Source organism: Macrotis lagotis, chromosome 5 (genome assembly GCF_037893015.1).
Source record: "Macrotis lagotis isolate mMagLag1 chromosome 5, bilby.v1.9.chrom.fasta, whole genome shotgun sequence".
Lineage (NCBI taxonomy): Eukaryota > Metazoa > Chordata > Mammalia > Peramelemorphia > Peramelidae > Macrotis > Macrotis lagotis.
Genome location: NC_133662.1, coordinates 99896001 through 99919563, shown reverse-complemented (window position 1 = coordinate 99919563; position 23563 = coordinate 99896001). Strand labels below are relative to the sequence as shown.

General features: G+C 33.1%; 1 protein-coding gene and 1 pseudogene across 1 annotated transcript in view; one reads left to right on the top strand and one right to left on the bottom strand.

Moving 5' to 3' along the window:
• GRIK2 (glutamate ionotropic receptor kainate type subunit 2) overlaps nucleotides 1–23563 on the bottom strand; it is an 851151-nt gene that overhangs the window by 293064 nt on the left and 534524 nt on the right. The gene's annotated exons all lie outside the window — the stretch shown is intronic.
• On the top strand, nucleotides 13027–13929 carry LOC141489817 (putative monooxygenase p33MONOX pseudogene; annotated as a pseudogene).

Below are 23563 nucleotides of genomic sequence, written 5' to 3'. Positions count from 1 at the left end.
AAGGAGTTTAAAAATGAATTGGGAGTCGCTAGGTGGTACAGTGGATAAAGCACCAGCCCTGGAGTCAGGAGTACCTGGGTTCAAATCCAGTCTCAGACACTTAATAATTACCTAGCTGTGTGGCCTTGGGCAAGCCACTTAACCCCATTTGCCTTGCAAAAACCTAAAAAAAAATCAATTGGAAAAACTGGGAAAAGAAACTCAAGAGAAAATTAACACATTGCAAGAGAAAATAAACATCTCACAACAAGAAAACAAATCCTTGGAAAATACAATCAGACAAATACAAAATGAGAATAACTCTCTCAGATCTTCAATTGGGTAAATGCAAAAAGAAAATTATTCTCTCAAATCATTCAGGCAAATGCAAAAAGAAAATGATTCTCTCAAAACTACATTTGGGCAAATAAAAAAGTCCATAAAAAATAGAATGGACAATCTGGAAAAGGAGCTGTAAAAGATAAATGAGGAAAAATCTTCTTCTCTAAAAAAAAGAATGGAATCAGCAGAAATTAATGACTTGATGAGACAACAAGAATGTGTTAAACAAAACCAAAATATCAAAAAAATAGAAAAAAATGTAAAATACCTCATCAGCAAAACCAATGAACTCAATAATAGATCAAGACGGGAGGACCTGAGTATTATTGGCCTTCCTGAAAACACTGAAGAGAAAAAAAAATCCTGGACTTAATATTACAGAATTTAGTGATGGAAAATTGCAATGATATCATGGAATCAGAGGGCATAATAGCAATTGAAAGAATACATCAATCCCCTCCAGAAAGAGATTCTAAAATGAAAATATCAAGGAATGTTGTGGCCAAATTCCAGAACTATCAAATGAAAGAAAAAATCCTATAAGGAGCCAGAAAGAAAAACTTAAATACCAAGGAACCACAGAAAGGATTACACAAGACCTAGCCACAGCAACATTAAGGGATCTAAGAGCCTGGTTTGAGATATTCCAAAGAGCAAGGGAGCATGGAATGCAGCCAAGAATCCACTACCTGGCAAAGTTGAGCCTTTTCTTCCAGGGGAAAAAGTTGGACATTTAATAAAATGTGAGGCTTCCAAGCTTTCATGATGAAAAGATCAGAACTAAATAGAAAATTTGGACATCAAACAGGAGGCTCAAGAGACACATAAAAAGCTAAAAAAAAACCTGCTATCCAATAAGATGAAACTGGCTATATAGCCCCTTGGGAGAAAGAGTTGCATAACTCTTAAAAATTGTAACTCTATTAGAGAGAATATATCTAGTCAGAAGTGATAGATACTCATAACTTTTCTGTGACTCAGAATGATTTAAAAAGAATAACTCCTTAAAAGGGGGGGGCAGTAAGGAGAAGAGAGTTTAGAGGGCTACTGAATGAGATAAATCTCATTACATCAAGAGATACAAAAGACCTATTGTAATTGAAGGGAAGAAGGGAGGAGGTTAGAACCACATGAACCTTCATCTCATCAAACATGGCTTAAAGTTAACTTGGACACAATTAGTTAAGTTAAGCATTAAAAGGGGCAAAAAGGGAGGGGGGATGGGGATGGGAAAAGGGGAAACTAACAGAAGGAAGGGAAGAAGGGGAAAAAGGGAAAGTGGAAAGAAAGGGAATGGAGGTTGATATAAGAGGGCAAACACACTGAAGGTGGCAGTATTCAGAAAAAAAATCATGGGAATATGGATAAAAGGGAAAAGGGGTGAAAAATACAAACAGAAAGAAGATATCTTAGAGGCCAATAAAGGGTTAGTAATTATAACTTTAAATGTGAAGGGGATGAACTCTCCCTTAAAATGTAAGTGAATAGCAGAGTAGATTAAAAACCAGAATCCTACAATATGCTGCTTACAAGAAACTCATTTGAAGCAGAGAGATACATATAGAGTAAAGGTAAAAGGTTGAATCAAAATATATCTTGCTTCAGCTGAAGTGAAAAAAAGCAGGGGTAGCAATCCTTATCTCAGACAAAGCAGCTGCAAAAATAGATAGTGCTAAAAGAGATAAGGAAGGAAACTATATCTTCCTAAAAGGTACCATAAACAATAAAGTAATTTCAATACTACATATAGGTGCACCCAATGGTATAGCATTCAAATTCTTAGAGGAGAAGTTGAAAGAGCTACAGGAAGACACAGAAAGCAAAATGCTACTAGTTGGAGACCCCAACTTCCCACTCTCAGATTTAGATAAATCTAACCATAAAATAAACAAGAATGAAGTTAAGGAGGTAAATAGATTATTAGAAAACCTAGATATGATAGACCTATGGAGGAAACTGAAAGGGGATTGAAAGGAATATACTTTTCTCTGCAGTACATGGCACTTACACAAAAACTGACTATGTAATAGGACAAAAAAATCTAACGATCCATTGCAGAAAGGCAGAAATAGTGAATATATCTTTCTCAGATCATAATGCAATAAAAATCATATGCAATAATGGGGCCAGGGAAATATAGACCCAGAACTAATTGGAAACAAAATAATCTCATTTCAAAGAATGATTGGATCAAGCAACAAATTATAGAAGAAAATTAATTATTTCATCCTAGGCAATGGCAGTAACGAAGCAACATACCAAAACTAATGGGTTACACTCAAGGCAAATGTCATGAGATATATTATATCTTTAAATGCTTACATGAATAAATTAGAGAAAGAAGAAATCAATTAACTAAATAAGCAACTAAAAATATTAGAGAAAGAACAAATTAAAAACCACTAATTAAATATCAAATTAGAAATTCTAAAAATTAAAGGAGAAATTAATAAAATTGAAAGAAAGAAAACTATTGAACTAATAAATATAGCCAAGAGTTGGCTCTATGAAAAAACCAATAAAATTGATAATCTCATCAGTTTCATTAAAAAAAAGAAATAAGAAAATCAAATTGCTAGTATTATAAATTAAAAAGGTGAACACACCAAAAATGAGGAGGAAATTCATGTAATTATTTTGCCCAACTATATGCCAATAACTTTAACAATTTAAGTGATATTGATGAATATTTACAAAAATAAAAGTTGCCCAGATTAAATGAAGATGAAATTAGAAACCTTAATAACCCTAGCTCACAAAAAGAAATTCAACAAGCCATTATTGAACTCCCTAAGAAAAAATCTCCAGGGCCAGATGGATTCACAAATGAATTCTATCAAACATTTAAGAAACAATTGGTTCCAATTCTAAATAAACTCTTTGTAAAAATAGGTGAAGATGGAACCCTGCCTAATTCTTTATATGACACCAATATGGTGATGATACCTAAACCAGGAAGAGTGAAAAAAGAGAAAGAAAATTATACACCTATCTTCCTGATGAATATAGATGCAAAAATATTAAATAAAATCTTAGCAAAATGGTTACAACAGGTTATCACTAGGGTGATACATTATGATCAAGAAGGGTTTATCTCAGGAATGTAGGGTTGGTTCAGTATTAGGAAAACTTAGTATAATTAATTATATCAAAAACATACCTATCAGAAATCATATGACCATAATAATAGATGCTGGAAAAACTTTTGAAAAAAAATATAGCACCCATTCCTAATAAAAACATCAGGGAGTGCAGGAAAAATGGTTTGTTCCTTAGAATAAAGAGCAGTAGGTATCTGAAACCATTATATGCAATGGGGATAGACTTGAGGCATTCCCAATAAGATCAAGAGTGAAACAAAGATGCCCATTATCACCACTACTACTCAATATTGTATTATAAATGTTAGCCTCAGCAAGAAAAGAAGAAAAAGAAATTAAAGGAATTACAATAGGGAAAGAAGAGACAAAAATCTCACTCTTTTAAGATGACATGATGGTATATCTAGAGAATTCCCAAAAGTAATCTACAAAACTATTAGAAATAATTAGCAACTTTAGCAAAGTAGCAGGATACAAAATAAACCCTCATAAATCTTCTACTTTTCTATATATGACTAACGATATACAGCAGAAAGAGTTAGAAAGAGAAATCCCATTCATAGTAACCTCAGACAAAATAAAATACCTGAGACTCTACCTGCCAAGGCAGACTCGAAAACTTTTTGAAAACAATTACAAAACTCTTCTCATACAAATAAAATTATATTTAAATACCTGGGCAAACATCAACTGTTCATGGATAGGTCGAGTTAATATGAAAAAATGACAATTCTACCAAAACTAGATTACTTGCTTAGCACCCTACTAATCAAAATTCCAAAAGAAATTACTTTAATGAGTTAGAAAAGTTGTATATTTATATGGAGAATAAATAATCAACAATTTCCAGGGATTCAATGAAAAAAAAGTGCAAAAGAAGGTGGTTTAGCCTTGCCAGATCTAAAATTATATTACAAAGCATCAGTCATCAAAAGTGTCTGGCATTGGCTAAGAAATAGAGTTGTGGATCAGTGGAATAGACTAGGTGCAGTAGCAGGAAATGATCATAGTATTCTGCTGTTTGATAAACCCAAAGAGTCCAGCTATTGGGAATCTATCTCTTTGATAAAAATGGCTGGGAAAATTGGAAGCTAGTATGGAAAAAATTTAGATTAGACCAATGCCTCAGACCCTATACCAAGGTAAGATCCAAATGGATACAGGATTTAGACATAAAAAAACTATTATAAGCAAACTAGAAGATCAAGGAGTACTTTACCTGTCAGATCTATGGAAAGGGAAACAGTTTATGAGCAAGGAAGAGTTAGAGATCATCATCAAAAACAAACTAGATAATTTTGATTACATTAAAGTGAAAAGCTTTTGCACAGACAAAGCCACCGTAACCAAGATAAAAAGAAATGTAGTAAATTGAGAAACAATTTCTACAACTAGTATTTCTGACAAATTTCTAAAATATACAGAGAACTGAATCAAATTTTCAAAAAAACAAGCCATTCCCCAATTGACAAATGGTCACAGGTTATGCAAAGGCAATTTACAGCTGAGGAAATCAAAGCAATCCATACTCACATGAAAAATTGCTCCAAATCATTACTTATTGGAGAGATGCAAATTAAAACATCTCCGAGTCATGAGCTCATACTTCTCAACCTGGCCAATATGACCAGAAAGGGCAATTATCAATGTTGGAAGGGATATGGGAAAACTAGAACACTAATATATTGTTGGTGGAGCTATGAACACATCCAACATTTCTGGAGATTCTGGGATTATGCCCAAAGGGCAACAAAAATGTGCATACCCCTAGACCCAGAAATACCACTACTGGGTCTGTACCCTGAAGAGATTATAAAAAAGGGTAAAAACATCACTTGTACAAAAATATTTATAGCAGCCATTATTGTGGTGGCAAAAAATTGGAAATTAAGTGAATATCCTTCAGCTGGGCAATGGCTTAACAAACTGGGATATATGTATGTCATGGAACATTAATTAGAAACCAGGAGGGATGGGAATTCAGGGAAACCTGGAAGGATTCACATGAACTGATGCTAAGCAAGATGAGTAGAACCAGAAAAACATTGTACACCCTAACAGCAATATGTGGGTGATGATCAACCTTGATGGACTTGCTCATTGCATCAGTGCTACAACCAGGGACAATTTTGGGCTATCTGCAATGGAGAATAACATCTGTATCCAGAGAAAGAATTATGGACTTTGAACAAAAACCAAAGATTATTACCTTCAAATTAGGAAAATAAACTGTTATCTTAATATGTAATTTTACTATCTCAAGCTTATTTTTCTTCCTTAAGGATATGATTTCTCTGTCATCACATTCAAGTAAGATCATTGTATAACATGGAACCTATGTAAAGACTAAAAGAATGTCTTCTGTGGGGGTGGGGGGAGGGAAGCAAGAATGAGCTAAAAATTGTAAAACTCAAAATAAATAAAATCTTTCTAAAAAAATCTAAAAAGGGAGCGGCTAGGTGGCATAGTAGATAAAGCACCCGCCTTGGAGTCAGGAGTACCTGGGTTCAAATCCGGTCTCAGACACTTAATAATTACCTAGCTGTGTGGCCTTGGGCAAGCCATTTAACCCCATTTGCCTTGCAAAAAAAACCTAAAAAAAACTTGTAAAAAACTGAAAAGAAAAAAAAGAAAATTTTAATCAATTTAATCAATTAATCAATCAAAAATTTTAACCAATGCTTTAACCAATTATGGTGGTTTAAATTTCAATTAACTTCATATAGACACATCAGGAAGGAAACATGTCTAGAAAGAAGGATCTAAAATTCTTCTGAGTGGAAATAACTTAAAAGATATCTTTTTCAGAAGATTTTACTATATATATATATATATATATATATATATATATATATATATATATATATATATATGAAGGAAGGAAAGTTTGATGGCAGTCTAATCATCCATAAGTATTTTCTCCAAAATGAATAAATTCAACAAACTTCCCACATTTTCTTCTGCCTTATTTAAAATTCTAAAATATTCCTTTTTTAGATTTGATTGCTTATAACAAAATATAAATGTACATTTTTTATTTAAATCTGAGTCACATGATTATAAAATGTTGCTAACATGCTATAAAATCAACCTTTTCTTATCTCACTTATGGTTATATATATGTAAATATGCATGTGTATGCATAAGTCAATAAAAATTTATTAGGCATCTTTTTACAGTTACATTTTGAACAACTAGGTAGTGCAGTGGATAGAGCACTGGATGTGAAGTCACAAAGATTTGTCTTCCTTGTTTCAAATCTGACCTCAGACACTTACTGTGTGATCCTGGGCAAATCACTTAAGCTTTCTTAAGCCTCAGTTTCCATATCTGAACAATGAGCTGGAGAAAGAAATGACAAAACACTTCAGTATCCACCAAGAAAACCCCAAATTGGCTCAGAAAGATCAGAAACAAAAAAGTAACAGTTATGCTTCTGAATCTTAGGACAATGTTGTCAGGAGATAACTACCTCTCACCCTGTAACTTTCCTCATTATCTTGATCCTTCTTAAATTGCAAAATCTCTCCACCAGGCAGATTCCTTTTTTTTAGGGAGTTCCTTTCCAGGTCTGCATTTTGTAGCAGTGTCATTTCTAAGCTTCATTCCCCTCTCAGCTCTACTTTTGACTATGCAATCTCCTGCTAGGACCCTATGCCAGTATTCTTTATCCCTCTACTCCATCTCCAATTTTTAGATTCCATTTAATATTTTGTCTTCCCCCATTAGAATATTACCTTCCCAAGGGTTTGGACTATCCTTCTTTATGCTTGGATTTCTATCCCAACTCTTTAGCACATTGGATACAACAAATGCTCTTTATCTTGAATGCTTACTTTGCCTGCTATTTGCTAGACTTGACTTTGAGTATTGGGGATACAAAGACCAAAAAACCATATAATCTCTACCCTCTAGGAACTTGCAATTCACTGGGAGAAGCAACGTGTACATTTATAAGCAAATAGAAAATATATTCCAGCCAAATACAAAGTAATTTTGAAAGTGTAGTTCTAACAATTTGTGGGATCTGATCAAGAGAGGCATCAAGTTAGAAATTGTATTTGAGTAGGAACTTTATTGAAACTAAGGATTCCAAGAGGCAGGGGTGAAGAAGAAAGGCATTCCAGACACAAGGGATGATCTTGCAAAGACACAGAGGCAGAAGATGAAGTGTTGGATATGGGAAATGGAATAAAGACTAGTTTTAAAAGCAATATTTACAGTTGATGCTATATCACTGTGAATCATAAAACATCAAAATCTGGGAAGAATCAAAATGGCAGATGATTCAAAGTGAACTAGAAATATCCCCATTTGGGGAGGACTAACTGCAGTATAATTAAAATGTAGCATATTACCAGCAATGATTTATAGCAGCCTGCACTACAGCTTGAGAACTTTATACACTGAATATACCAAAAGGCTAGGCAGTGATGACTCTGTGATTGTATCTACAATGATACCTGAGTTCTAGGTCAAAAAACAAACCTCTGTCAGACAAAAGTCACAAAAATCAATCTCAACAGGAAGATGACATATATAGATTACAAGTATTACTTACAATGCATGAAATTTCACAGTTGATACTCAGGTATGTTAAATAAAGTGCTTTAAAAGTTTACATATAGTCATTTTCTATTTTCCATCACTTCTACAAAGTTTCTGAAGAGATATCACCCATCTTTTACTTTCTTATTTGGTGTATGATGATTTGGTACATAATATGGGTAAATATCATACATTAAATGAATAAACATCATTAATTTATTAGCATTACAATGTCTTTGCCTATGAATTTTCAAATGAATTAAATTTAAAGTTATAATTAGACATACAGAGATTTAAATCATTGAAGCTATTAACATGTCATTAAAAGTAAAATTTAAATAACTTTACAGTTCATTTTAAAATAGGGACTCAAACTTCTGAGTAGTTAGAATGATTATAGTAGAAAAAGGGAGACCATGGTAAATAGTAGGTAGTAGATGGTAAATTAAAGAGGATAAAATGAGAGATAATACAAAATAGAATATATGTGAAAGTGGTTATTCAGTAACCATTTTCCAACATGAACCCATAAAATATATCTTTCTGGTTTAATCTGCAATTTAATCTGCATAGGAATACCCTCTAAAATGAAGATTAACAACTTCTTTATAATTTATAATCATAGAGGTTGCCTGAGACCTCAAGTGGGTATGCAGGGGGTAAGTCAGAGAGGAAGATAATAGGAATTATATAGTAACTACTGCTAAGCACTTTTACAGATATTATCTAATTTGATCCTTCTAATAACTCTATATGTTCAAGTATAATTATTATCCCATTTATTATTATTATTCCCACATGTGAGGAAACTTAGGCAAACAGAAATCAAATAACTTTTCTATAGAGATATATAGTTAGTAAGTTTCTGAGGTCAGATTTAAATTTAACTCTTCTTGACTCCAAGACCAGTGTTCTATCCTCTAAACCAATAACTGTTACAAATAGCAACACAAAGAATATATGCTAGAGTTAACATTTTAACCCAGGACTTTCTGACCCTGGAGCTGCTCTCTTTATTTTATTTTTATATATCTATATCTATATCTATCTATCTATGTAAATTTTATACCTCTTGAAATATATGAGTTACTAGATATAGAGGGAACAGTAAAAAGTAGGCTGCAATTGTTCAACCATATGCTTTGGAAAAAATAAAGCTGACTTAAAAATGTACTCCTGGGTGATTTAGATTACAGTACCTCTAATGAATGATAATAAAACTATATATTAGAAAAATATAGAGGTAAAATATTAAGCTGATGAGATAACCAAGTGGTTATTCTAACATAATATACACTTCATGTCCCAAAAGAAGATTTAACATTAGGGTTATTAGCAAAAGAATGTGATTAAGGTTGTGAAAATGAATTAAATCATTTCAAAAACAGATACTCAGGGAATAAGGAACATGATCTGTCAAGTAAAACCTCTATAATACATAAACAATAATTTAAAAAGAACTTTAGTTTAACTAAGTTTAATATTTCCTCATCTCAAATAGAATGAATAATCTTTCAGTAGTAAAGGATAGTAGTAATCTATTGTTTGTTCAACTTAAAGACTCTGGCTTCTGAGCTAACTCTCTATTTGACAAAAACTGCTGTGAATGGGGCAGCTAGGTGGCGCAGTGGACAGAGCACTGGGCCTGGAGTCAGGAGTACCTGAATTCAAATCCTGTCTCAGACACTTAATAATTACCTAGCTGTGTGGCTTTGGGCAAGCCACTTAACCCCATTGCCTTGCAAAAACCTAAACAAAACAAAACAAACAAAAAAAACTTCTGGGAAAACCAAAAAATAGTAAAATAGTATGGCAGAAACTCAGCATAGAAGAACACCTCATAGCCTATACCAAGATAAGGTCAAAATAGGTACAGGATTTAGACATAAAAGGTGATGTCATACACCAATTAAGAGAACAAGGAGTAGTTTACTTGTCAGAGCTATGGAAAGGGAAGGAGTTTATGACCAAACAAGATATAAAGAACACTATAAATTGCAAAATGGATAGCTTTGATTACAGTGAGTTAAAAAAGTTTTGCACAAATAAAATCAATGCAACCAAGATTTCCTTATAGACTCTCACAGCCATACACTCCTATGGCTATTGGAAAAACCACAGGTTTCTCAGGAGACAAATGAGATATTCTTGTAGTCCTGTCTCTTTGAAGACTTTCACAGTTTGTTGTGATTCACATAGTCATAAACTTTAGTGTAGTTAATGAAACTGAAGTAGAAGAAATAATGCAAAATACTTTAGTCAGCTCTGAGCCTATTTATCATTTTTAAAGTACAAGAAAAATGCCGGCATTCATAATAAATCCAGGTAGAGGTTAGTAAAAATAATGAATTCTGTGGAATGATCATATTATTTGAATTCTCTCTGTTTATTTCCACTGTACTGAAACCAATTACCATATTTTACATATATTATAACTTCAAACAATGGAAATTCAAATAATGCAAGTACTTTATGGGATCCATTATTCACATAAATTGAGACCTGGTGATTTTAATCATCTGGAAAAATAATAATAATAATAATTTTCAACATGCTGTTTAAGAACTTGAGAAATACTACAGTTTAAAACATTTTCCTTTCAAATTGATTAAAATAAGTTTGGATGTTGCATGGGCAATATTTGATTATCTAATAAGATCGTACCCCAAGGATTCTGAAGAACCAAGATTGTGCTGTGTTTTTATTCCTTCTAAAATTCATAATATATTGATTAAAAACTCAAAATATGCTTCTATCCTATCTTTTGGCGGGGATGGAATTGCTTAATATCATTGTCACCTGATAGAACTTCTATGTAATCAAGTTTCATATGACCTTTATATATTCAGTTTGTGGCCAACTAGCCTTTATTTTTTTTTTTTTTTTTGTGTTTTGGGCAGAGGAGGGATTAAAGGTTTGTGGTGAAGGATTAAGTCTGTCTTTTTCTTAACTAGCCATGTTTCAATTTTTCAAAATGGTTCTCTTTTTTCTTCCCCATATTTCATGCCACCTCATTTTAGAAATTCCTGATGTATTATATTGTTTTTGTTTAAAGCTACTTATATATGACTTCCTTAGTTGCTGTTTACCTTAACATTGTTCCACAAAAGAATTTAATATTTATATTTTAGTGAAGAAAAAATTAAATTATCTAGATAAATACTATTTTTTCTAATAAAATTTGTGACAAATAAATTGGGTCATGGGGAGGAAATATTACAAGGCAATATTACTTAACAGAAATATGAACTTCATATTCACAACAGACAAGTTGATTTATGATCCCAATAAATGTCATACAAAATCAGATTCAATCTTTATGAATTGATCAAGAGAGTAAAATCAGAAAAACTTAAGGACAAACTGAACATGATTAAATATTTTAAAACTATAGATCAGTGACTTTTTAATGACTGAAGAAAACTTGCTATCAAAGACAAGTCATAGAAAAAGAAAATGTAATAGGAAATGTTCAATAGAGAGATGAAAGTAAAGACAAGGGGTTTTGGCATAAAACAAGAGAGGTTAATTTGAATGTAATTATATATCAACCAATAAGACTAAGTAAGAATGGTACCATTTAGCACAACTGGAAAAGAGGTACTTGTCATTCATGCCATTCAAATAATAATGGAAAAGTCATGTAAAGAAAATGAAATGAAATTGGAACCCCAAAACAAGAACTGGATGAATTGGAAATCCATGTTAATTTCTGGTTGAACAACCTATTTATCTGCTAATGGTTTCCATATTAATATCTTTAGAAGCAATTTCCAATTAAAAGTATAGTATTATTCCCATGAATAAAATAACAATACATTTTAAATTTAATTTGTGTAGAAATTTAAAGTAGAAATTTACATATAAAATTCCAAATAATTTTCATCTCTATTATGCAGGTACCACAAATATCATTTCTATTTTACAAATAGGGAAATAGAATTCAGAATCAAGACTGCATGCTCTGATTTCAGAACAAAGGGTTTTCTGTTGTGAAACGCTGATCCTGTAGAGTGTTAAAAAACAAGTTAAAAGGCTATATTTTGATAGTATTATATTCTTTAAAAGGGTCATTAATCAAGTTGTTATCATAATAGTAATAATACTTATTTATATTAGCTAACATTTATACAACACTTATGTTCCAGGCACTTTACTAAATTATCTCAAATGATCCTTATGGTAAACCTAAAAGATAGATGCCATTTCACAGATAAGAAAACGGAGGTAAAGAGGTTAAGTAATTTGTCCATTGTAACACAACTATTAGTTGTCTAAGGCTAGATTTGAACTGGGGTTGTCTTGATTCAAGCCTGGTACTCTATACACTATGCCCAATATTAAAAAAATAAAAACCAACTAACAGATAAAGAAGGAATAGTCTCTTCATAGACTTCATTTTTTTTAGGTTTGTCACAGTTAAAGGAAATTGTTTTCTGAGGAACTGTGACTTACTAAAATTAAATTAAAATTGGCAAAAGCTTTGATAAATATCTAGTATAGTAGTACAATGACCAAAATTGATTTTTATCATTAGTACTATACAATTATCCTATTATGGTTTACTCTGTTCAGTACCTAATACAATTTCCCATGAATGAGAAATTCAATAAATATTGATAGTGACCATGAAATTTGATCTAGTTAAAAATAGATTGGGCTTCACTGTACTTCTGCCATATGAAGTCCGTTTGAGTCTTGGTGCTACTTGTGTCATGGCCTTGCTTCTGCCAGTGCTTTGGAGCTTAGGAAGTGACAGGCCCTGGAGCCTTATTAGTCTCAGCTTCCTGTCCATGTGGGAGCCTCAGGCTGCAGATGGTCTCTTCCCCCCATTCCCTTCTCCCCATCCCACTCCCTCCTCAAGGAGACCCAGCTGTCTGTAGAACCCAACTGTCTGCATGAGAGCTGCTTGGGACTCTTTGCTAGTGTCATCACTGGCTGCAGAATATTCCCTTTTGAAATCTTTGTCCTATCTACATAATATCCATAGACTTTCACCTGTGGGAATCAGAATTCTGTATATCTATCTAGATAAACATCTGGATCATAGTCTTTCATGGCATTATCCAGAGAGCCAGATTTGCCTTCTATTGTACACAGTATAGGTGGGCTTCTAGGCAAGATGACTTTGCCAACTGGAATGCAGCATTCAGTTAAGATGATGACCTGGAGATCCTACACCGATGACTCTGCCTTCATCTGACATGTGCAGAAAGGTTCTGTGGAAAAAGCCGGTAATCCCGGATCATAAGTATCGACAACTTTCCAAAGGTGAGGAGGGAGACAATAATTTCTCCATAACCCCCTTAGCTTCCAGTGACCAAATGAACAAGGTCCAGTGGTGAAGGCCAAGGCTATCATGTATTGCATGCTATCATGTATTCTCTAATTATAAAGCGGACACAAGAAAGCATCCAGCACTTTGAGCAGCAGGCAGGGTTGAGAGATGCAGGGTACACTCTCCATAAAGGTCTCACCACAGAAGAAACCAAGTACCCTGCATGGCAGAGGCAGTTTCAAAGTAGAGATATGACAAAAGATAGACTGACTTCTTCAGCCCAGTCCACTCCAAATAATACACCCCATTCTTCTCACAAGCAAAAGTACAGAGGCTGGTTTTCTCATAGATCTTCTACTTCCTTACCTGGCTTAGACATCAGCAGCATGGATACTGGGAATGGAGATAAAGACAAACACTCATCTGAAAAAATGGAACCTTTTTGAATCAAGAACCCTTCAGAAATCCAACTCAAGTTTCAGTTTTCAGTCCTACAGATGTAATCAGAAACCATCACCAATGGAACTTATTTGGGGTCAAGCTACTAAAATTGCAGATGACCCAGCAGCCTTCAAGCCACCTAAGATGGATCTTCCAATAAAGGAAGGAAAGAAGCAATCTCCATGGACCCATAACCTCAACCCAAGGGATATAAATGTGTTGACGCCAACAGGGTTCTAAATCTCCCTTTTATATGAACAATGTTGCTTTTCCTGGTGATCCTCTGTTATGTAGAGAGAACATCTTACAGTTTCTTCCCATCCAACTTGCACTTGAATAAGAAAGATGTCATACATTTACATTTCTACTGAGGATAATATTTCTGGGAAGTTGGTGATTGTTTCTTTACATTTGTAACAAAATCTTTCTAATGCACGAAGATGCATTCTGTAATGTCCCAAAGTTGGGTTAAATAACTTCTCAGAGTACAGTTGACTAGAGTCAATTACTGATCTATAGAACTAAATTGGAGGAGACAAGGGGAATAAAACTTCATAGACTTTATTCTACATATTTATCCAAGAAAAAAAAGAAAATAGATTGGATTGCATGTCATAGAAGACATCTTAGCTTATTTGAGAAAATTTCAAAAATAGTGGCTACAATTTACCAGGAAAAATAGGTGTGAATCACTTTTGACTACTTAATGTGAAGACTACTTTTGGTTCATAAATTCACTTGGTCACTATCAGATATCAAGATATAATAATAATAACAGTTATTTAAAGTATTTTAAGGTTTTAAAAGTAATTTACACATCTTCTCATATGACCTTCACAATAGTCTTGGGAGATGGGTGTCGTTAATATTTCCATTTTACAGATGGAGAAACTGAGGCAGACAATGGTGAAGTTACTTGCCCAGAATCACATAGCTGTGTATCTCAGTTCATCCTGACTGAGTCCATTCTATCCACTCTGCCTTAAACATCTAAAAATTCAAAAGCTAAATTGTTATGTATGTCTGACTTTCTGTTCTCTTCTATCACAAATACATATATTGAATTTACTCAAAGACAAATGACAAGCATCTATGGCAGGGTGGTTGGAGAGATAGTCTCAAAATCCAAAATATATAGATTCAAGTCCCATGGCTGATGTGACCAGCTGTACAACTTTGGGAAAGTTGCTTTAATTTCTCAATGCTCACCAAACAAGAATTAGATTATAAACTGCAAAATGAAAGATTTTGACTATATTAAATTGAAAAGGTTTTGCACTCATAAAAATCAATGCTGCCAAAATTAGAAGGAAAGCAGAGAGCTGGGAAACAATCTTCACAACTAGGAGTTCTTATAAAGGTCTCATTTCTAAAATATATAGAGAATTACATCAAATTTATAAGATCACAAGTCCTTCCCCAATTAATAAATGGTCAAAAGATATGAACATAGTTGTCAAATCAAGAAATTAAAGCTATATATAATAATATGAAAAAAGTGTTCCAAATAATCACTGATTAGAGAAATGTAAATTAAAACAACAATGAGGTATTATCTCACACTTATTAGATTAGCCAAAATGAGAAAAAGGGAAGATGATCAATGTTGGAAAGGTTATGGGAGGATTGGGCCATTGATGCATTGCTGGTGGAGTTGTGAATGGATCCAACATTTCTGGAAAGCAATATGTACTAGTCCCAAAGAGCAATAAAACTGTTCATACCCTTTGACCCAGTAATTCCAATTCTAGGTCTAGATTAAGAAGAAATCGTAAAAAAATGGAAAAAGTCCTACATGTTCCAAAATATTCATAGCAGCTCTTTTTGTAGTGGCAAAGAAGTGGAAATTGAGAGGGTGTACATCAACTGGGGAATGGTTGAACTAGTTATGGTACAAAAATACTATGGGATATTATTGTTCTATAAGAAACCACAAATGGTTGGACTGTAGAGAAGCATGGAATGATTTAAAGGATCTGATGCTGGGTGAAGGGGATAGAAACCAAGAAAACAATGTACACATCAACAACAACATTATGAAATGAATGACCTTGATGGAAGTAGCTCCTCTCAATAGTCCAGAGAACTAGAACTATATTATCACCAGTCAGAGGAAGAAAAACAAAACAAAGCACATAGAAAAAAAAAATCCTTCCTAATCTAATGAACACTTTATAAAAATAATCTCTTATGCATCTCTTTCTCTTAATTGTAATTCCTCATTCCAAAAATTATTAATTCATAAACATATTTAACAAAGTATGTATGTAAAATGCCAATATGATTGTTCTGTGCTAAGGGGGGGTGGGAAGGGAGGGTGGAGGGATATTTTGCAATGTGGAAATATGTATGTACACATGGATGAAAATAAATAAATTTTTTTAAAAAATTCTCAATGCTCTAGGGTAATTGTTTAAATATAAATTGCAGAAAAGCTCCACCCTACATTGGGAAAGGCATTTCCTCATCTGCAAATTCTCTCTATTAAGGAAATCGTGAGACCATAATCTCTCATAGCATCAGATATCAAATTTATTGGACTGGAATCTGGAGAGGTGGTGTAGGGGCAGAGCTCACATTTACAATGCACCTTAAGCAAACAACCCAAACAAAACAAAATGAAAGACAGGAAAGATGACAGGACCTGAAAAATGAACAATGAGACCATCATTTGAGAACTAAATAAAGAGAAACTGAAAATAATTGTATTGGAGAAAAGAAAATACTAATACATAAAGGCAATTGCACATATCTGAAAAAATTTTATATGTAATAAGAATAAAGTTTGTTTTGCTTGATTTCAGAAGAAAAAGGTGAAGTGGGTAGAAGTTTTTAAAGGGAGATTTAAATTCTAAATACGGGGAGAGAAAATTTTTTTCTGAAGAATTTAGAGCACCCCAAAGTATAATGGCTTAGTTCAAGGCAAACAGATTCCTTTCACTAGAGGTCTTCAATGGAAGAATGGTTGATCATTTGTCAAGTATGTCATCAAAAGGATTCTTGCTTGGAAGCAGGTTATGGTATAGTCAGATGGTTCTTTTGCTGTTTCTCATATACAGCATTCTAAACCATACCTCCAGATGTTTCATAGACTATCTCTGACGCTAAAACTCAACTTTTTTCTCAAATCTGTTTCTTAAAAACCATAGTTTTTTCTCAAAGCTCAGGTAAAGTCAAGTCCTACCTTCTATATGAAACTTTTCTTTTTTTCCTCTTTCTTACATTACTGAAATAATTTTGTTGTAAGAGTAAACAAAATCCCCCCTCCCCCCACAAAAATAAAAAATCTCACGAGAAATAAAATGAAAGAAAAAAATGGTGCTCAAGTCAGTGTTCCAGTACCATCAGCACTATCTCATGGTAGATCTCATTCTTTATCATAAGTCCATCAGAGAAGTTAATGTTGCTGATTGCAATTTCCTCCATTTCTCCCTACTACTAATTATATTTTCTCTCTCCTTTCACTCAGTCCCTTATGAAAAGTGTGCTGTGGGACAACTAAATGGCACAGTAGATAGAGCACCAGCCCTGGGGCCAAGAGGTTCCAAGTTACATCCCACCCCAGAGACCCAGCACCCACCCATCCCCATAGTCCTGGACAGGCCATGCATGCCTACCACCTTGCAAAAAAGTAAAAAAGAAAATATATTATATCTGACTATCCTCTCCCATGATCTATCCTCTCCTCTTTCCCCTACTTTCTCCCATACCTCCCCATCCTCTTTCTCTCTTTTTTCTTCTAGTTTTCTATGCCCTATTAAGTCTTATTATCCTAAATTAGTGGATTTATCACTTCTCTTATTTTTTTCATCTCTTGAAATCTGTCTTTTGCCAATTTCACAGGCCATTCTCATCTCCATTCTAGATGAGAAGAAAAGGTGCCAGTTTTTCAATTTTCCTACTCATAGCAATTCTAGAAAATGATTTATGTGTTTTTTTTAATGGAAAAACCTTTTTGGAGGTGATATTTATGACTGCCTTTATACTTGCTCTATTCATGGATAGTATTACTATTAAATTCACTGGTTCCTAAATAAAAATGCAGAAATTCATTTGTATTCAAAAGACATTCTATAGGTCAGTTCATTTACAAAACTGGTACCATAAGTATTTGAGTTATGCCTCAAAAAAAATACCATCAGAAAAGGTTTGCATATGACCTCATAGGACTGAAGAGGTCAATTTATATATATTACCCAAATACAGTAAAATTGTATATATATGTATATATATATACATATATATACAATAATATAAAGACATATTGAATATCTATTGAGTTCACAGTTCTGTGTTGAGGACACAAAAATGAAAAGTTACTGCCCATAAGAACTTGTAATATATTAGTAGAGGACAGGAGGGTTATGATATCTATATAAATTTAGAAGATATTACTAATTCTATTATGGAAGAATGTTAAAAAAGTAAAAAGAAAGTGAAGGTGCTAAAGGAAAATTTGAAGAAGCAGTGATTTGTTTCAGTTGAAGAGATAGGGAAGATTTCACGGAAACAGCAGAACCTTTGATGGGCTTGAAGAAAGATGGGAATTTCAACTTGTTCACAAGAAGGGGTATTAGACTTTGAAAATACATTTAAGTTGGGACAAGCATAAGGAATCAAGCCAGAGAACAACTAGCTGTCTGGTCTATTGGAAGTTGAAGTATGTGGAGTACAATTATATGAATTAGGTTGGAAAGGTAGATTGAGATGGAATTGGAATTAACTACAAGGAGCTCATTTCATGGAATAGAATGACATTGCCAGACTTGTACATGAGGGAGCTTATTTTGGAAATTAAAAGAATAAAATAGAGAGAAAATGTACTGAAAAAAAAAACACCCATAGTCACTAAAACATTAGAATCAAGAAAACCAGTTTAGAGGTTACTATCATAATCCAGGAGAGATAAAGAAGGCCTGAACTAAAATGATGTACTTATAATTTTAAAGGAGGGTAGAGAAGAATCAACAAGTAAGTCTAGGCAATTAAATAGATAGTGGAGATGAGAGTAAAAAGTCAGATTACTTTGAGGTTTCAAGCTTTTGTGAGAAAAGGAAGTGTTAGTGGATGTGAGTTGGTAAGTAAATGATAAACTTTTTTTTAGTTTTTTTTGCAAGGCAACGGGGTTAAGTGGCTTGCCCAAGGCCACGCGGCTAGGTAATTATTAAGTGTCTGAGGGCATATTTGAACTCAGGTACTCCTGACTCCAAGGCCAGTGCTCTATCCACTGTGCTACCTAGCTGCCCCTGTAAATGATAAAACTTTAAGAAATTGAAGTTCAATGGATAATTTTGGGTTTTTTTTAACTAGAATCTCAATCTGAACAAAAAGTTTTATGAGATAAAAATTAGTCTTCCACTGCCAAGAACACTACAACCACACCTTTGTCTATCAGTAAGCTAATAATAGATACAATTTCAATGTCAGCTTGATTTTTTTTCCCCTTTTTAGGAAGTATGAGACAAATTGAAAATTATAACTGAACTGTGTGTAGTAAGTCATATTAAAAGGGAAATCAAACTTAGTTTGTGGTACCACTAATTTAAATGGAAATTGTTCAGGAATCCAAAATTCATGCATTTTAAGATAGTTTATGTAATTAAACTATAAAATAGAATTAATTAATTTTTCTATAATTGGTATTATTCCATATTCAGGAATATACACAAGGCTTAAGTTAGAAATGGTGTTTATATTAGTTTTTAATATTACATGACATAACACTTTTTTTTGTTTTCACAAATGGACTTTATTTTGTTTTTATTTTTCCAAATATAGCCTAGTAGATTCCTTTTGAGGACTAAAGTAAGTCTTGAAGAACAAAAAAAGTTGAGAAATAAAGGATAAAAACCTTGAGAAAAGAAAATTTATCTCAACTGTTTTTAGTAGAATCTCAGTTTCAGAAAAGAATACCCCCTTCCCTTCGTGTCTGAAAGCTAATAAAACAGTTTCAATATTAGTGTCATTTTTTCCTTTTGGAATAAGTATTTTAAAAAAACCTTATAACTGCATATAACTTAATTATGATCATTAATTTTAAAAAAGAAGTCAAACTTTATTATTTTATAAAATATAACCATAGAAATAATTTTATAAATGTGAATTCTATTGTTTAAATAAATATTTGTCATATACAGTAATAATTATTTATCCCATTTATTGCTTTTTAAAAATCATCATTCACTCACATATATTTTAGAATCAAAAGCATAGTAGAAGAGTATTTTGATATACAAACACAAAATGTAATATTTTGGTAAGGTTTGGAGACTTATTACTGTGCTAATTTTTATCAACTGCAAAAGAATAAGTCTATTAAACACACACACACACACACACTTTAACAAAAGACTTTATCAACTGATCATATAAATATATTAAACTTGTCTAGTTATCCCAGAACTATTTCAATTCATGTACCCAATGTCAGTTACTAAAAATGATGTAATATTTCTATTAAAAATAATAAAAATATATTTCTGAAATTCATTTTTCTACATTTGGAATAGTGACTAAAGTTCTTAAAAATTTCTGGGGGAAAAATGCTTGGTTTTTAAAGTTTAATTCTTATTGAAATAGTAGTTTGAGTCACCTGCAAAATATAGAGATTTCTGAGGCCTGATTTATGATTCATAAAGCTTTAGGTAACACTCCCATTGGCAATGTAAATATGTGGAATAAATAAGTGGAAAAACATGGTCCTGATTTTTTAATGATATAAAAAATGAATTAGGTCATGCTAAGATTTCTAACACAGTTGTTTAAAACATCAAAAACAATAATTTGTCCTTTCAAAATCTTTTCAACTCCTCAATTTAATCTGTGATGCTTTTAAAATTGCATTTCCAGTGCCTAAGTGGAGGTATTCATTAAAGGACATTGAAAACATTCCTTTCACTATTTGTGTGTGTAGAATGCAAATCCTCCCCAAAACATTTTAATAGCATTCCTCATTGATCAGCAATATAATTTATTAGGAACCCCCTAAACTAACATTGATTTGATAATTTTTCATAGACTGATACACAGCTGGAAGGTTTGTTGTTGAAGCACAGCTGAAGAAATGTGGCTGTATTCTGGCCTTATTAGCTAGACAGCTAGAGCAATAGACCTGATTTTCTGGTCATAAAGAGAAACCATGATGATTGTACATTTACACTCTAGCAAAAAAAAAATTGTCTCAGGGACAAATTATAGGGAATGTCTCAGTGATGAAACCTCTCTCAGTTCCAAACAGCAAATATTTCTTGTTTTATAGTCTTAAAGAGTAAGTTGGAGAATTAAGAAGAGGAAGAGAAGGGAATATGCATTCCTATAGCACTGAATATTGTGCTGTTATTTACAGTTACTATCCTATTTGATCTTCACTACAACCCTGAGATCTATGTGTTGTTACTATTTTCATTTTGCCATTAATGAAACCAAAGCAGAGTCTTCCCCTATGTCACACAGTCAATATGTTTGAAAGACAGAATTTGAACAAAGGGCTTCCTGACCCTGAGGCATAATACAAATCTACCTCTCCTTTTCAAAGCAAATTTTTACATCACTCAATATTGTGACAAAATAAAGTTAATTGTGACAAGTAACAGAAATTCAGAAGACTGAATGCTATTTCTACTTCTACCATTTTCTAAACAATGTAAAATCAATAAAATTCTCATCTGTCACAAAAATAATTATGGTGGGGGTGGCCAGGTGGCATAGTGGATAAAGCACCAGCCTTGGAGTCAGTACCTGGGTTCAAGTCCGGTCTCAGACACTTAATAATTACCTAGCTGTGTGGCCTTGGGCAAGCTACTTAATCCCATTTGCCTCGCAAAAACCCTAAAAAAATAATTATGGAATACTTACTGGTCCATCCATGTCCAGTTTGGGCAAAATGCAGGCCAGCATCCCTTACTGGGATGAGCTCTGTTCGCATAGGGATAACCTCCTTTGTTTGGCTGCCTTGGTCTTTAAAACTAACAGGACTGGTCATGATGGGCGTGGAGAAATATTGTAATCTTTTTTGTACTGGAAAAAAAAGTTTTGCAAATTTTTCTTTACTGTTCTTTTTATCTTCTAAATTGGCTTTTATAAACCCCATTTCTGTCAACAGACACCCCCTATGCCCTTGCAAATCCTAAACCACTCTGGACTACAAATATATGTATATATATATATATATATATATATATATATATATATATATATATGTGTGTGTATACATATATGTGTGTTATGTAGCATATGCTTGACTTTTGTGCAATGCATTTACCTGTAGGGAAGGTCAGTTAAATATTCATAGTAATTGTTACCTTAAACCAGGTATCTCCTAACACCAGAAGTGTTAACCACTTCTTAATTGCCCCCATTCCATCCATCCCAGAGGGGCATTTTATGGAGAGCCTGGAGTTTTTCTCTTGCCCTTTCCTATATAACCTGATCAGGCAGATGACTGCCTCATTTACTGCTGCATATTCTTCTATTTTAAATACTGAGAGGTGAATATAATTGGAGGGATTATACAAAATGATTATGGGTATAAATGGATCATGAAATGATGTTGCTTATGAGGATTATATTTCTATTGGAACAGAGGAAGGGAGTGTACTTAAAGGATCTGTACATAATTAAATCATGATGTGATCTTGCTTCATTTGAAATTTTAGTTAATAAAGGCTTTTTTACTATAGTGATAGAGGGAGGAAGTATAATAAATACCTTAATTAACATAGGTTGTAGTACAATGGGGAAAAGAGAGAGAGAGAGAGAGAGAGAGAGAGAGAGAGAGAGAGAGAGAGAGAGAGATGATACTTAGAAGAACTGGACATAGACTATTAAGTGATTTAAGTGATTTACTTGATATTTCAGCTACAATAAGAGGAAGTGTACTTAGAGGGGTAAGATATAAAGAGTTAATGAAGCAATTTTGCTTTACATGATACTTTGCCTCATGAGGATCATGTGTCTATAAAAGGTTCTTAAAAAGAGGGTGTGGTATAAAGTCATTATAATTTGATGCTATTTATGAATCTTGAGAAATGTATTTCTAATGGGTCAGAAGAGGGGAGAATACTTAGTTACTATGAAGCAATGTTGCTTTTCAATCAATCTACCCTTAAGAATTGAACTTCTATCAGAACAGATAAAAGCAATATATTTTGATAGGGGGATTGTGGGTACAAGGCAGATGTTGCCATAGGGATAACCTCTGCTGATTGGCTTCCTTATAACATGAAAAGGATTACACTAGGAGAAGGCTAGACATTAGAGGATAAATAACACTATAAAAAAGGCACAAAAATCTAGTATAGGAAAAGAAGGGAGGGTGTGAATACTGAGTAAATCTTTCTCTAAATAGATTTAGCCCAAAGAGGGAATAATATATATTCCAAATTGGGTTTAAAAATTTATCCTGTACTATGAGGAAATGCAGTGGGGGGGAGGGAAAGGGAAGAAGGAATTGATAAATGGAGAGATAAGAGTAAAGTTAAATTTATAATTAAAAATAAAAGTTAAAGAAGAAAGGGAGAAAAACATTGGTGAGAAGGGATAAGGAAAAAGGAAGAGAGAAGTTTAGATAGGGGAAGACATTATGGAAGAAAATAAAGTCAGCAATAATACTTGTGAATTCAAATAAGCTGAACTCTCACATCAAATGGGAGTGAATAGCAGAATGGATTAAAAACTAGAATCCAAAAATATATTGTTTACAAGAAACACAATTGATGTACAAAGATACAGAGTAAAGGTAAAAAGTTGAAGCAAAATGTCTTATGCATCAGTAAAAGTACAAAAAAAAAATCAGGGGTAGCAATCCTGAACTCAGACAAAGCAAAAGCAAAAATACACCTCATTAAAAAGGATAAGGAAGGAAACTAAACCTTAT